The sequence below is a fragment of the Sciurus carolinensis genome, unplaced genomic scaffold (genome assembly GCF_902686445.1).
Source record: "Sciurus carolinensis unplaced genomic scaffold, mSciCar1.2, whole genome shotgun sequence".
Taxonomy (NCBI): domain Eukaryota; kingdom Metazoa; phylum Chordata; class Mammalia; order Rodentia; family Sciuridae; genus Sciurus; species Sciurus carolinensis.
In genome coordinates, this window is record NW_025920137.1 from 1,501,448 (window position 1) to 1,517,693 (window position 16,246).

The following is a 16,246-nucleotide window of genomic DNA, read 5'->3' on the forward strand; positions in this document are numbered from 1 at the left end:
ATTTTAATATTTTGTTTAATTACTTCATATAGGGGGAATCATGCAACTCTTGTTCTTTTCACTCAGGAAGAGGTCCTCTCAGTTCACCCATGGTATCATGAATGGGAAGATCTCCTTGCTTATTATTGCAGAATGATATTTCATTGTGTGTACATGCCATATTTTCTTTTGAAATTTATCCATCAATAGATATTTGTGCTGTTTCCATATTTTGGCTGATAGAAAAATACCATAAAAGTGTGAGGGTACATATATATCTTTAAGACCTTGATTAATATAATTGGATATATACTCAGAAATGTATATTTGTTAATTTTAAACTGTATTAATTGCTGTATTATATGACACTTCTATTTTTAATTTTATGAGGAATCCTTGTATTCTTTTTCACATTGACTATAACAACTTACATTCCTACAACAGTGAATAAGGGTTTCCATTTCTGTTCCTCTTCATCTTTGCTAAAACGTACCCTTTATTTTGTTTTGTTTTGTTTCATTTTTATTTATAAAATATCCATCTTAATGATAACTTATTCTGCATTTCCCTTGTATATTGATTTTTGGCATTTTTCTTTTATACACCTTGTGGCCATTTATGTTTTATTTGGAGAAATGTCTATTAGTACATTTTTCTTGCCATTAAATACTTTACTGATTAACTTAGAATATTAGAAGCTAGAGTATTTTCAAATATATTTAGAAGCTAGAATATTTTTTCAAATATATTTTCTCCACTTTATACTCTGTATTTTCACTTTGTTTCCTTTGCTGTATGAAAGCTTTATGGAAAAACAAAACAAAACAGAAACAAACAAAAATACTAAACCCAAAATCTGTAGAAGGATTGTATGGCCCAACAATAAATTTTACCAGACACTAAAGAAGAATTAATTGCATTTTTTCTCAAACTACCCCCAAAATTGAATCAAAGAACATTTAAATTTCCTTACACTAGAATAGAATTATGTCAATACCTGATATACACAAAGAAATTACAAGAAAACAGTTACAGACCAATATCCCTGATATACAATGATGCACAATGCGCAAGAAAATTTGAGAAAAAAATATTCAATGGCACATTAAAAGTATCAGACATTGTGAGAAGCAAGACTTACCCATGGCATACAAGGATGGTTTAACACATGCAAAATTTTATTACATTGTCTTTTTTCCTATTCATGTTTAATTTACCTAATGTATTCTGTATGCTAGTATTTTGCCAGATATACACAAATATTTTATTCTATTTCATGAGCTGCAATTTTACAATATCAGCAGAGTCTTGGTATTTTTTAAACTCTCAAATTTAAATGTAAAGTATATCAAAATTTATGTTTTAGTTTAGTGTTTTTCAAGTGTACCAATTGCCGTGGTTTTACAATCTGTAAAACACTGATTTTATAGATTGAGTACCATGAGTCTCAATGATTCCATAGTGAACAAATTGAGTCAACTCAATCAATGAAAGGAATATATTTCCCAGACTATATTTTAGTGTTACTTGTATGTAAAAAAAAATTCTAGATATCCTTTATGTATTAGTATGTTTATTGAATCTCTGTAATGTTCCAGTGGTCTACTTGTTTTTTTTGGGTCCAGTCTTATGCAGGGTTATGGATTATAATTGCAAAGTCTTGGTAGATGGCAATGGAAGTTCTCCAACTCAGTACTTCTCCTTATGATTTTCTATTATTTTTGGTCCTTCCTATTTCCACCAAGTTGTAATTTTTCATACATGCAACCACACAAACATACACAAAAGACTAAGCTCTTTAAATTTTCCATATTATGAAATTCCACTTTGATAACAATTGCTAATAAGTCAAAGAGAAATGTGCTTATGCTCTTTGAAAAATTCACTGTATCTGTTAAAATGCATTGGAAGATATAATAAAGCACAGTTATCTGTTCCCTTAGAGATTTTATATATTGTCATAATATCAAAGAGATGTAAGTATCAAAAAATTCTTATGGAATATACTAAATAAATGTAGAAGAAAAAAATCAAAGAACAAGATACAAAAATTCTTCTGAAGGAAGCACAAGGCCTGAAGAATTTTCTCTGTAGAGAATAAGACACATTGCCCTCTAGCCAGAGCAATTAGTTGAAAGACATTAAAGGGATATTAATAGAAAAAGAAAAACTCACACAATCACTATTTGCCAATGACATGATTGTATAATTAGAGGATCCAAAAAATTCCACCAGAAAATTCTGGAACTAATAAATGAATTCCACAAAGTAGCAGGGTATGAAATCAACAGTCATAAATCTAATGCATTTCTATTCATAAGTGATGAATCCTCTGAAAGAGAAATTAGGAAAAACTACCTCATTCACAGTATTGTCAAAAAAAATAAATAAATAAAACAATTGGGAATCAATCTAACAAAAGAGGTGAAAGACCTCTGCAATGAAAATTACTGAACACTGAATAAAGAAATTAACCAAAACCTTAGAAGATGGAAAGATCTCCCATGTTCTTGGATAGGCAGAATTAATATTGGCAAAATGGTCATACTACCAAAGTGCTATACAGATTCGATGTAATTCCAATTAAAATCCTAATGTCTCTTTCCATAGAAATAGAGAAAGCAATCATGAAATTGATTTGGAAAAATAAGAGACCCAGAATAGCCAAAGCAATACTTAGCAAAAAGAGTGAAGCAGGAGGCATCACAATACCAGACCTTAAATTGTACTACAGAGAAATTGCAACAAAAACAGCATGATATTGGCACCAAAATAGACAGATAGACCAATTGTACCCAACAGAAGACACAGAGACAAATCCACATGAATAAAGTTATCTCATACTAGACAAAGGTGCCAAAAACACAATGGAGAAAAGATAACCTCTTTAACAAATGGTGCTAGGAAAACTGGAAATCCAGATGTAGCAAAATAGAATTAGACCCTTATCTCTCACCCTGCACAAAACTCAACTCAAAATGGATCAAGGACCTCAGAATTAGACCAGAGACCTTGTACCAAATAGAAGAAAAATAGGCCCAAATCTTCATTATGTCGGCTTAGGACTTGACTTCCTTAATAAACTCCCGAAGTCCAAGAAATAAAAATAAAAATCAACAAATGGGATGGATTCAAACTAAAAAACTTTTTCTCAGCAAAGGAAACAATCAATAATGTGAAGAGAGAGTCTATAGAGTGGGAGAAAATCTTTACTACATGCACTTCAGATATAGCACTAATCTCCAGAATTTATAAAGCACTCAAAAAACTTAACACTAAACATACAAATAGTTCAATCAATAAATGGACTAAAGAACTGAGCAGACACTTCACATAAGAAGATATACAATTAATCAACAAATATATGAAAAAAATATTCAACATCTCTGGTAATTAGAGAAATGCAAATCAAAACTACCCTAAGATTTCATCTCACTCCAATTAGAATGGTTATTACCAAGAATACAAGCAACAATAGGTGTTGGCAAGGATATGGGGAAAAAGGTACACTCATACCTTGCTGGTGGGATCCAAATTAGTGCAACCAATTGTAAGAAAGTATGGCACTTTCTTACAAAACTTGGAATGGACCCACTATTTGACCCAAATATCCCACTCCTTGGCTTATACTCAAAGGACTTAAAGTTAGCAAATTACAGTAAAGCAGCTACATCAATGTTTATAGCAGCTCAATTTACAATAGCTAGATTGTGGAACCAACCTAGATGCCCTTCAGTAAATGAATGGATAAAGAAACTGTGGTAAATATACACAATGGAATATTACTCAGCCATAAAAAAGAATAAAATTATGGCACATGCAGGTAAATGGAAGGAACTGGAGAATGTCATGCTAAGTGAGGTAAGCTGATCCCAAAAAACCAAAGGGTCAATGTTCTTTCTGATAAATGGATGCCGATACATAATGGGGTTTGAGAGTAAGGAATAATGGAGGAACTTTGGATTGTGTAGAGGAAAATGAGGGGAGGGGAGGGTGCAGGGGGAAGGAAAGATGGTGGAATGAGACAAACATCACTACCCTATGTACATGTATGATAACACAAATGGTGTGACTCTACATCGTGTACAAGCAGAGGAATGAAAAGTTGTACTGCATTTGTGCACAGTGGGGAAAAAAACACTGCACTTTGTGATTTAGATAGTTCTCTTTCATGACAAAGGTTAGTCGGAAAATAATGTTATTCTTGAGCAGTACAATAATTGTCTACTTAAATGTAAATAAATAAATAAATAAATAAAATTTTAAAATAAATTCAATTTTCTTGTAAGACAGAAACATACATGCAATTATAGTATGTTAAAAATATACTTTTATATGCTAAGAATGGAATAGTGTTCTTTGAAAGTAGACTGCATGTTCCTCATATATATTTTTTCTTTTCAGATGTTCTGTATAACTTCTGATTTTTTTTCTCCAGCAGTCACTGAGGTTGTCAATAATTTATCTATTTTAAGATTCAATGAGTCCTTCTCAGTCCTCAAGTACTCAGCCTATTTATTAGTATCATTTGTCAAATTGATTTTTAACAATACCCTGTAGGGACTACTTTCTGTTTTTCTCCTCTTGGCTCACTTTACTTTCTTCATAGAGACTTTTGCTGGCTTTGCTTTATTTTCATCCACCATAGTTGGTTAGATTTAGGTAAAGCCAAGGTCTAACTGCATCATGCTCTTGGACCCAACCCCTATCACACTGAGGTTAGAGGACAATAATGAAATTACAAACTTTCGCAGTTCAAGCATCAAGTTTCCTTCATCAGAATTTGCCTTCTAATCTTGCCAACACTTAATACACTGCAGTGGCATGGAATAGGCAATGTGAGATTTGAACAGTTAATGTATTTTAACTTTCTTTTTAAAATCTTGTCATATAAGTATGGCAATCATCAAAATTTTGATTTATTAATAGATTACCCAGATGACATACAGAACAATTGTACACATTATAGACATATTTTCCCCCAGTCAATAGGAATATGAAAAAGCAAATAAGTTAGATTACAGAATTTATTGGAAATAAATGAATTGCATTTATTGGAAAATCATCTTCTTTCTTTTTCTCCATCCCCTTTTAAGTTATTTGGTAACAATATGAAAAATAGCATAATTAAAGGAGCTAATTTATCAATCTTTCTTAAAAAAATCTATCAACATTGTTTAAAAATTATGTCTTTGATAGTTTTGGGAAAGATGATAACAGTATATTAAATATCAGAGAATATAAAATTTAAAGTTAAAAAATATATCTCAACTGGCTCTAAATCATATCTACCTATTATATTATAAGGACAAAAAGAAGGACTGCAAATCCACCATCTGCCAGGTAAATTCCTAAATTATTTCTTCAGAACTACGTTTTGCCTTCTAAATCCAACATACCTGGCATTGCCAATCATAAAGGAAAATGCATGCACATTCTCTGTTTCCTTATCATTTTACCCATTTCCCTCTTCTGTTCTAGCATTCCATGGTTACACCTTACTCCAATATCAATTCTTAGGATATCTTTCTTCATTTAAATTTAACTTCTACCATTTCCTATCTACTCTCTAGCTTGAAGTTTTTCACTCTCCTAAGAAGACAGCTTCCCCTGCATCCTGTGGAAGACAAATGTGCTCCTTCTATTGTATGCCAGTGAGTCTCTCTTCTCTAGTGCTTCCTTTTACATTCATATTTTGTGTTAGACAATCCTATGGGCCACACAGGAGACTTGAATTTATTCTTTAATTGATTTCTACTATCCAGCTAACTTATTTTTATCCCCAACTCACTACTCTTTATTATACTTAGACACACATGAAAATATATTATTAAATTTCTCTAGCTTATACATTTCAGATACACAAGATATTAGCTAGTATTTCACATATTGCAATGCTTATTAATAATATTTTCTTTGTATGCTTGTATTTAGAGATTATAAAAAGAAAAAAATGGATTTTTAAAGAACAAAACAGATGATGCATTTGAAATAACAATTCCTGTTCACTTTGGCTTAATTTTTCCTTGACCATGCAGTTTAGTGTGTAGATGGGTAAAACGAGTGCTATTATAATTATGTGTTTTAACATGGTATTACTATTTTCATATTATTTTGATAGATGTTAAGACTGGGTCGGCATTTGAGAGTATACAATTTTAAGCTACCAATTCTCCCTAAGCACAACTCAGCATACTAAAAAGAACCATGTCAAAATATGTTCTGGTGAAAAACTATTAGATGTCTTGATAATTTAGAAAGAGCTTTCTTCCGTTCTCAAAATCATTGTTTATATTGTTCCTATCTCTTTTAATTGTGAGTTATCAAGGATTAAAGGAATATTGGTAAGTTAACATTGTTTCATTTTTGTTTTCACAGGTTTAAATATTAACATACTGGGTTAAAAATGGAATATTGATTCTACTTAAAGTCATTCTGTACATTTCAGAAGATTAAAAGTATTTCTATATGTTTATCCATGCACTATTATTTTATTGCACTGCTTAAAAAAAGTGCTGTTGAAATGGGAAGTATTTGGAATCAGGAGAGTAATACATAAACCCTATTTTCTTAGCTTCAATACTAACTTTTTAAAATGAACTCTCCAATATATTTTGCTTCATATTATCTTATGAGGCATTTGAAAAATGAAGAGTTCAATTAAACAAAATGAACTTAAAAAATTAGGTGATGAGCTACTAAAGTCAGTCTTAAGTCTAAAGTTACAATATACTTGTAAATTCAACATAGGTCACAGTTTATTAAAAAAGTTACCTAAGGAATTCAATTCAAGTAAGTCAATTCAAACAACCATTACAATGTAGCAATTGATTGTTTTTTTCTATTTAAATCAATTTATGGTATTCCATGTTTGTTGGTTAATTTACCTTCTCTATTGGTTTATGTTAGTTCTGGTATATCTTCCATATGATTATTTTAACTCGCTTTGCCAGAAAAATCTCAGCAAAGTTGCTGAACACACTGAGGAAGTAAACTACTACCAAGAAAATAATCTTTGATTTTTTTCACCTTTTCCATATTTTTAAAAAATTTCCAGATTGAGTTTAATGATTGTATTATTGTTGAAATCTTATGTATGTATCATTAAAGTATGCATCTAACGCCATGGAAAGTGACATTACAAATTAAAAATAATTACATTAGGCAGTATTTGTTTAAATTTTACTTTTTAAAACAGTCTTATAGTTTATCAGTTGATATGTTTATATATAAGAAATGACATTTTATGTAATAAACCATCTGATAATAGTAATAATATAAACCATGACTTCAATCAAATGATATTTAAGTAATGACAAAATTATAAATTATTTTAATGAAAAGTTTTTGTATATATTAATACTTTCTAAATAAATTGAATGTTAAACTTTGTCTAAATTAAAAGGATTTATACTGCCATCTTCTGCCGCATTTTCAGGTAAATATCCCAAAATAAAATAACAAAAGATTTTAGTAACTGTATTAACCTGTTTCAAACTATTTCTTGTTGATTTATTCCATGTATTTCTTATTGATGAACAAAATCTAGTTTGATATCTGTCTAGTAATGACAAGTTCATAAACATGTTCTAGTCTTACAGTGTCTTTTCCAAAATGTCTACAAACCAAACCATAATTCTTTTACTAAATGAAGAATCACAAAAGGGATAAACAGATTCTATTCCATACCATACTCTGCTACTGAATATTTCCAGTCCTTTATCTCCAATGAAAATAAACTGGTGGACTTTTGCTGTTAATTCCTATGCAGTTATTTAGGAGAAAAGAATTTAGTTACATTGTCCTGAACAGAAAAATCAAATTCAATGATTTGTGTTAATGGTGAGGATGCAAACATATTTATAAAATAATACAAACTCCATAAATACCTTTCAGAGACATTAAACTGAAATTAAAGGAAAACAATTCTACTGGTTTAAACTGTGCTGGCAGAATACACAGTTCATCCCCTGCTCACCTGTTATTACCCAGCATAGAAATCCCCCCAACAGTAACTCCACCTCACCACACCTGGCTACAGAGTAAACTGTTTAAACACAGTGACAGTCTTGAGAACACTTTTTCTACAATGGGAAAATACCAATTGAAAAACGTATTTTAAAACTATAATATAGGCTCTGTTTTGATATTTGCTCATCTCCATTTTTGACAATATCCTAAAACGATAGGAACCTGACTAACTCATCTTGTGCAATATTGATAATTTTATTTTATCTATACTTAAAAATACATTGAACTTTAAGGTTTGTTTTAAAGACTTGGAAAAACTCCTGTCCCGTTCATACTTGTTAAATGTACAAATTATGAGATATTAACATTATAGAGACCAGAATAAAAATTTTGCTGAGATAAATTTTAAAACAGGGTAAGCACATATCATGCCTAACTAGCAGATTAGCCAGTGGTTTTAACATTTTCTAAGTGGTTGATTCTTATATTTATCATAATATATGGAAAGAAAATAGGAGAACATTTTTTTCTGATAAAATTATCATCTTTATGATGATTTCTAATTTAGCATTAATGATTAGCTTAGATGGAGTGATTCTCACATACCTTTTTATATCAGAGAACAAGTTTCTTCATGCATGTGTTCCTCCATTTTTGTATCTCCTATATTTTAGAAAAACTGATAGTTTTAGTATCTAAAATTGTCATCAAATAAATGTTCTCCCACTTTTGACTAAAACTCCATTTTTGACAAAATTATTGATAAAGATTATCAAATGGATCTTGCTTCATTTTTATATTATTGATGATTTTATATATTTAATAATCCAAAAAAAATTTAAAAATATAAATAAAGGTCAAACACAAATTCAGGAACTATATAAATTAGGTATAATGGCAATATATCTCTGAATTTTAAAATGAAAATAATTTAGATACAATTATTTTGCCATCATGAATATTTATTAACCTTTCCAATATGGTTGTCTATTCAGTAAAATCACACAACTGTTTTTTTAAGGATTAAATAAATTAATAGATGATAGATATTTATAAAAGGTTAATCAAGGAAGGGGAACAGATTCAGAAATCTAAAAAAAAAAAAAAAAATAGAGAAAGGGAAAGAGGAGAAAATCAACACAATCTAAGAAAAGACCTCCAAAAAGAGTTTAAGGACAACACTCTAGGTGTTAATAGACACGTTTGGGTAAATTTACAAGGCTCTGGAAAACCAGGAAGAGAAGGTCAGCATAGGGCACTATTTGGAAAGAAGCTGGAGTTAGTTGCTCAGAGCTCAGAGCTGTGATCCTGGCTCACTGGCCTGGAGGTTCTCAGCCCTGGACTCCACTCTAAGGAGGAAGCAAAATGGGTGTCCAGGGATTCCTCCTGGGAAAGCAAGTCAAAGGGTGAGTCACAGAAAATGAAGGCCCAAGATTAGCACTATTGCAAATACTCAGGTGATGTCAAGTTCCTGTTACTAAAAATAGCCCCACTGCATAAGAAATAGTACCAAGGGGGTGGGGGGAGAATTTGAGTCCATCTTACCTTTTAACTGAGAAAAAAACAAAACAAAACAAAACAAAAACAAATGTTTTAGCTGTTAAACTCAGCTTTCTTTCTGGAATGTTCACAAGACCTACATTCAAACTTCTAATACTGTACTGTAGTCTTTTTTCTTTATATGTTACTATTTACTCTCATAACAAACTAAAGGGGTTTGTGGAATAAAATACCTTTATATGATTTGAGATATGAAAAAGAATAATGATAAATTACCAGTTTTAGGCCACAGATAGATCTAAATTTTACATACAGGATAGTATAATTTCTTGATCCATTTACAGCACCCCTGTGTCAAAAGATAATCTTCCTACTGTCAGAAATTCTATTTACTTGATGTGGTTTGTTTCTTTTTACTTTTGTATTCCCCAGTACTAGCACAAGCCAACATTTGGAAATTGCTTTGCTAAATGAATGAATTCTCTTAGCTTATAAAACTTAACTTTGGCTAATTCCATTTTGTTTTCTTGATATTGAAATTCTATTATTATTATTATTATTAGAATATGCAACCACCTTCTAGTATCTCAACCACTGAACCCTAATTTTAGCTGTTTGGAAACATTTTCTTTAATTTTTAGATGCTCTCAGCCATATAGTAACTTTTACATAAATAATTTTATATTGATATATAATTTTTATTTAAATATATATTGCAATTTTCATTTAGAAACTAATTTAGCTCAGCTTCCCAGGGGTGGTGGGGCATAGGCTGTGGCAAGAGAACATTTAGGCTAAGACTACTTTAGATAAATACTACTATTTCCAAGAAAGCAGAAAAGATGAAAACATAAGATTTTTTTAAAAGGGGGTTTTCAAAAATAAAGGAAAGGTCAAAATGAACACCTTTTTGCAATAAGAGTAGCTCTTCCTCAGTGAATGTCATCAGAGGAGCTGAAGATACTAGCATAAGTAAACATTCAGGTAAGACTGCGTGGGTTGTGTGGGGAGCAGAGAGAGATTTTATCTGCTGGCTCTCTTTTATTGTGCTTAGAATTTATGCCTCTTACTGATTCTTAAGGCTCCTGCCATGGAAGCTCAGTAGCATCAGTGGTCTCTGCAAGCAAACAAGTTAAAATAAAAACATGGCATATTTATTCTTCATGATATCACTTATTTTCTTACAAGATGAAAATAACTAATTAGCTACCACATTGTTGCTAAATCCAAAATAAACATAGCAAAAATAAAGAAAGAAAGAAAAATTTTAAACTATCATATATTGCTTTTCCCTAATATTTACCCACAGTGTTTTGAAGCTAAAAGCTATGACTCCCTCTTATGGAAAGAATAGAGCCTTTGGAGTTCAATAGCCAGGCTTGAAGGAAGGAGGTCAACAAAGGCTCACTCTTCCTGATATTTACTTCCTCCTGTCCATTTAAACTTATGGAAATGGTTGAAAACTATGGCCTTGACTCTAACTCTTCCAAAAGTGTATTTTGCCATTAAGATAAAGATGACCTCCAAGAGAATGCACAACAGAATATGTAGCCAATAATAACATGTCTATGTTGGTTTACTGGTTGCAAGCATACCATAATCTTCAAAGATTTTTATAGTTGGAGAAACTGGTTGTGGACATGTTGAATTTCTCTGTACGTCTTTGCATTTTTTTCCTCTAAATCTAAATGGTTCTAAAAATAAAATGTAATTAGAATTTTTGAAAAATATTATTTAGTAAATTAAAATGTGGGCAAAGCATGAAAAATTATAAATCTGCCAAATAGGATTGTCAGTCATTCTAATTCTGTGCACTCTGTGCAGGTCTTAATATGTATTTAAGTATAGTGATGGTATCTATCTTCTTTTTTTTTTAACATGACTTTATAAAATTCGGCACATTGCTTACTATTGCTTGTGTCCATTTAAATAGTCCTTAGTTACAGCTCTCAATTTCCAAAATAAAGATTTTTGAAAATGTACTATCACTATGTATTTTATTAAATTGATATCCTATGGGCACCATTAGTCAACCACTCAAACACTGTGGAAAAGGGGTTAATATGAAACAAAAGTCTTACAGACTACAGTTTATCAACACTATCTTCATTCCATTGTTTTTTTTTTATGTAGTAATCTTTATTCGTGAAATGATTTCATTTACAAAACTATTATTCTTTGCTATCACCTCAGCTTTCAGTTGTTTTAATTTTATTGTAATGTTTTCTTCCGACATTTCAGTAAAAGGCACTTGCTTCACCTTGGATAGAAACTCCAGAATAATTTTTTCACCTTGCTCTCTTTCCAGACAGCACTTCTTTGCTGCTGGTTCTGTTTCATCATGTCCTTGTGAGGCTCCAATACTCTGAAACTCCTCAAGTTCCAGGGCTTTTTGTCTGGCACACTCTATTACATGCCTAGGGAAATTAGCATGCTCTGCAACGTCAATTCCAAAATTCTGATCACTGACACCTTTTTTCACCTGATAAAGCATAGTTAAGTTCTCTTCAGTGGTTAGTGCTGTGACATGTAGGTAATTAACAGTTGGTATCTGATTGGCCAAGGCAGTAAGTTCATGAAAATGGGTTGCAAACATGCAGAAAGCACCAATCTTTGTTGCAATGTAATGGGATATAGCCCATGCTAGTCCAAATCCATCATAGGTAGAGGTTCCTCTTCCCAATTCATCTATGATTATTAAAGAATCTTTGGTTGCAGACTTGAGGATAGAAGCAGTTTCCAGCATTTCAGCCATGAATGTGGAGACTCCTTTTAACTGACTGTCACCAGCCCCGACCCGAGCCAAGATGCAGTCCACAATGGATACTTCTGCTGATTCACATGGAACAAAACATTCAATTTGGGCCATGAGTACTATTACCCCAGTTTGGCGAATATATATTGATTTACCTCCCATATTGGGACCAGTAATGATGTGGTACATCTGTTTATCTTTTTCAAAGTGTACATCATTAGGAATAAATGCAACTTCATCTTGAATTTCAACACAAGCATGTCTGGATGCTTTTAAGATAATTCTTCCTTGTCCTTTCTCCAAAATGACGGGTTGTACATATGGAACAGGTGGTCCATTTGACACATGAGCAAAACTGACAACAGCATCTAGCTGAGCTAACACATCATTTAGTGTCTGCATTGGCTCTACATAGCCTGAAGAACTATTGACAATTTCTTTGACAATGGCATCTTGGGCCTCTTCGTATTCAGCTTTATTTTTAGTGTATTCTTCATTTAAAGCAGACAACTTACTGTTAGAAAATTTAACACCATTCTTCTGGATATCTACTGTACTAAAGTTTTTATTGTTTCGAAGAACCTTTTCTTCTTTACAGGTTACACGAAAGTAATAGCCAAACTGTGCACTGGAATCCAATTTAATCTGTTTGCCAGGGTCCAAACCAAGATCTCGGACTGCACTTATTAGTGTGGACTAAGTCATCCATTACTTCTCTTAATTCACTCAGATTAGGATCAAATGAAAGTTTTACAAGGAATTCGTGGTTTTCCACCTGATCCATAACTAAAGTTGTTTCTATCATCTCCTGAAACTTTGAGAAATCAGAACGAAGATCAATAAGAGGAGTCACAAAAGCTGCCAACATCAATACCTGGTGTTTTCCTAGCATGTGCAAGGCCTAGGTTTAATCTCCAGAGTGGGGTAGGAAAGGGAAATGATGAATAAAGGTCTGTATCTTTTCAAATAGCTATTTCTGGATGCGAGGGTAATCTGGCTGCAACATCTACCATCTTGCTGATAGTCAGTCAGTTCGGTTAATCTGGTTGGCTTAGGCAGGTGTTTTCTTTCTCACTGTTTCACGTATGTCTGAAGCAAAGCTGTGTGTGCTCAGTGGAAGAGGATGACCTTCCCTTCATATTTTTCCAGAGCCTGTATAACATTAGGGAGTTGGTTTATGCCCTGATAGAGTCAGTAACAATCTTGAAGGTTTGCTGCTTGTCTTTGAAATGTCTTGGCAAATCGATTAAGATCTGGGAATTGACGAAGTAAATCTTCTTGTAAACTCTGCCTCAATTCTGCATCTTCTACAAAAGCTTCCACTAAATTTAATCTTCTTCTATTCTGTTCTTATCCATGAGAGGCTGCTTAATACACTGGTTAACCAGTCTTTGTCCTTGAGGGGTTTTGCACTTATTCAGTAATGCAGCCAGAGACTGAGAGCCAGTAGTGTCTTCAACTGAACCCTGGAAAAGGTTGAGAGCTCTAAATGCTGCAATATCCAGTTTCATGTACTGGCTGAAGTCAAAAGTGGTCAATTAAAACTGTCCAAAATTTGAATCATCTGATAAGAGTTCTAAAAACTTAATTACTGCAGACAGTGATAAAACTGCAACCTGATTCTCCATTTCCAGCAAGACAGCACTATTCATCTGTTCTCCCTTTTTGCTTTTCAACAACCGATTTAGATCCTGATAAATGTCTTTTGTGGAAAAGTCAGCTCTTTTTCTTTCTGTGATCAGAATTCCTCCTCTCTGAATAACCTGCCTCAGTTTCCCCATATCTCCAGCATTCTCTCCTCCTGGTAACACACATTCCTTTGGTCCAATCTGAATTAGGAGAGCCTCCAGATTGGAAAACTGATCGTTATCAGGGAATTCACACAGTCCTAGCTTCCTCTGTATGTTATCAACATACCCAACTCCAACCTGCCGTGGACCATCAACTGTGGACATTTTAACACCCACAACTCCAATGGGAGCTTACATATCATTGTTACCAAACAGAATGTCTTCAAACTGAGAAAGATTGCCAGGAGAAGCCTTAAATGCCAAATACCAATCATTCTCCTTGGATACCTTATTTCCAGCTCTGTTTTTATAAACTTCAACTCTATATTGACGAACCAGAAGAGGATCTTTTACAAAAGATTCAAAATTCATTTTAGTAAGCACAACACTCTGCAGAGTCTTTGCTCTGGTCCCAAGTACTTGATCACCCCCTGGGTCTTGAACACCTCGAGGGCGGCCAGCAGCGCGTCCTCACTGTGAGCAGTGTAGAAGTCGCCCTGGTCGAAGAGGTACACGGTGGTGGTTGGCTTCTCCCGCATGCTCTGGAAGAAGCGCAGGAAACCGACCTCAACTGCACTTTCCAGCTGCAGCGCCTCCTTCGGTTGCACCGCCATTTCGATGATATCTATCGTCTATCTGTTCATCTACCAATCTGCCTGCCTGCCTATCTATCTCAGGTAGATATAAGTCCAGAAAGAACAAATGAGATAATACTGTTATAAAATCACAAATTCATATTCATTTTGAAGAAAAAAATAAATTTAATTTTCATGAATTTTTGGTCATAACAACCTCAATATTCTTATAATTTAAGCATCAAAGTTCATTTTCAACTAAAACTTATATCAGCTATAGTTTAGCAGTAGTGGTGTACCATGCATCTTTATTTCAATTTATAGAATGTAGTTTCCCATGCCCCTCTAAGAAATACATGAACTTTCCAAAAGAGTGAAACAAATTATTAGACAAACCATATAAAGTTTCTTAAAGTTTCTAATCAGATGTATTTTACATAACTTCAACTTATATTCCATAAAGAAACTGTGGTATATGTGCACAATGGAATATTATTCAACCATAAAGAAGAATAATATGGCATTTGCAGATAAATTGATGGAATTGGAGAATATCATACTAAGTGAAATAAGCCAATCCCAAAAAAACAAAAGCCAAATGTTTTCCCCGATAAGTGGATGTTGATATATAATGGGGGTGGCAGAGGTCAGGAGTAAGAGAAGAATGAAGGAACTTTAGATTTTTTAGAAGGAAATGAGAGGGAGGGCGTATGAAAAATGGTGGAATGAGTGAGACATCATTACCCTATGTACATGTATGGTTACACGAATGGTATGAATCTATACCATGCACGACCATAGAAATGAAATGATGTACCCCATTAGTGTACAATGAATCAAAATGCAGTCCATAAAATTAAAAAATAAGTAAATAATTTAAAAAAATTTTTAAATGTAAATCAATGTTAAGGGGAAGTGCACTTTCAAGTAAGAGTAATGAAAATAGACGGCATGAGTTATGAAAGTAATTTGTACAGTGAGGTGTAAAAACAAATACATAAGAACATCATACGTAAGAATTTATAAGAAAAGTGTGTAGGCAAAGACTAATGATGCACCCCCCTATCTATGTGTTCTTTTCCATTTCACAGGGTTCCTTCAAGACAGGTATGCTAGTCAACTTTTCATCCCAGTGATGAAATTACTAACAAGGACAACTTACAAGAGAAAAGATTCATCTTGGTTGCTAGTTCAGGTTCACTGTCAGCTGGTTTTATAGTTCTTGCCTGAGGTAAGGAAGAACACTAGGTGGAAGGGTGACGTGGAGAAGATCTGTCAGCTCTTGGCAACCAGGAAGCAGAAAGGAGAAGAGGTCAGAGAGAAGATCAAACCTTCCAGGGCACATACCCAGTGACGTTCCTCCTTTAACCAGGTTCCACATCCCAGTAGTTCATTCAGAATCCTTGAGATCCAGTCACTTCCCCAAAACCCTACCGCTGAACTTGAAACTTTGGGGGACACTGAAGATCCAAGTCATAATGATAGCTTTGCCCTATCAACAGCTTTGGCCAGAAGAATCTGGACAAAAATGTTAAAATGTTGCACATGCTAGGCCTAGTCCTTTATGTGTGCTGATACTACTCTTTATGCTGATTTGCAAATATCATTCATACAGATGGAAACAAACTGCTTGGAAATATCAAAGCCTCAAGGCGGAAGAGTCCAGAATATTCATG

The 16,246-nt window shown here is 33.1% G+C and overlaps 1 pseudogene; it reads right to left on the reverse strand.

Moving 5' to 3' along the window:
* Positions 1-11,567: 11,567 nt before the first annotated feature.
* LOC124974187 (DNA mismatch repair protein Msh2-like) lies at positions 11,568-14,609 on the reverse strand (annotated as a pseudogene).
* Positions 14,610-16,246: the final 1,637 nt, after the last annotated feature.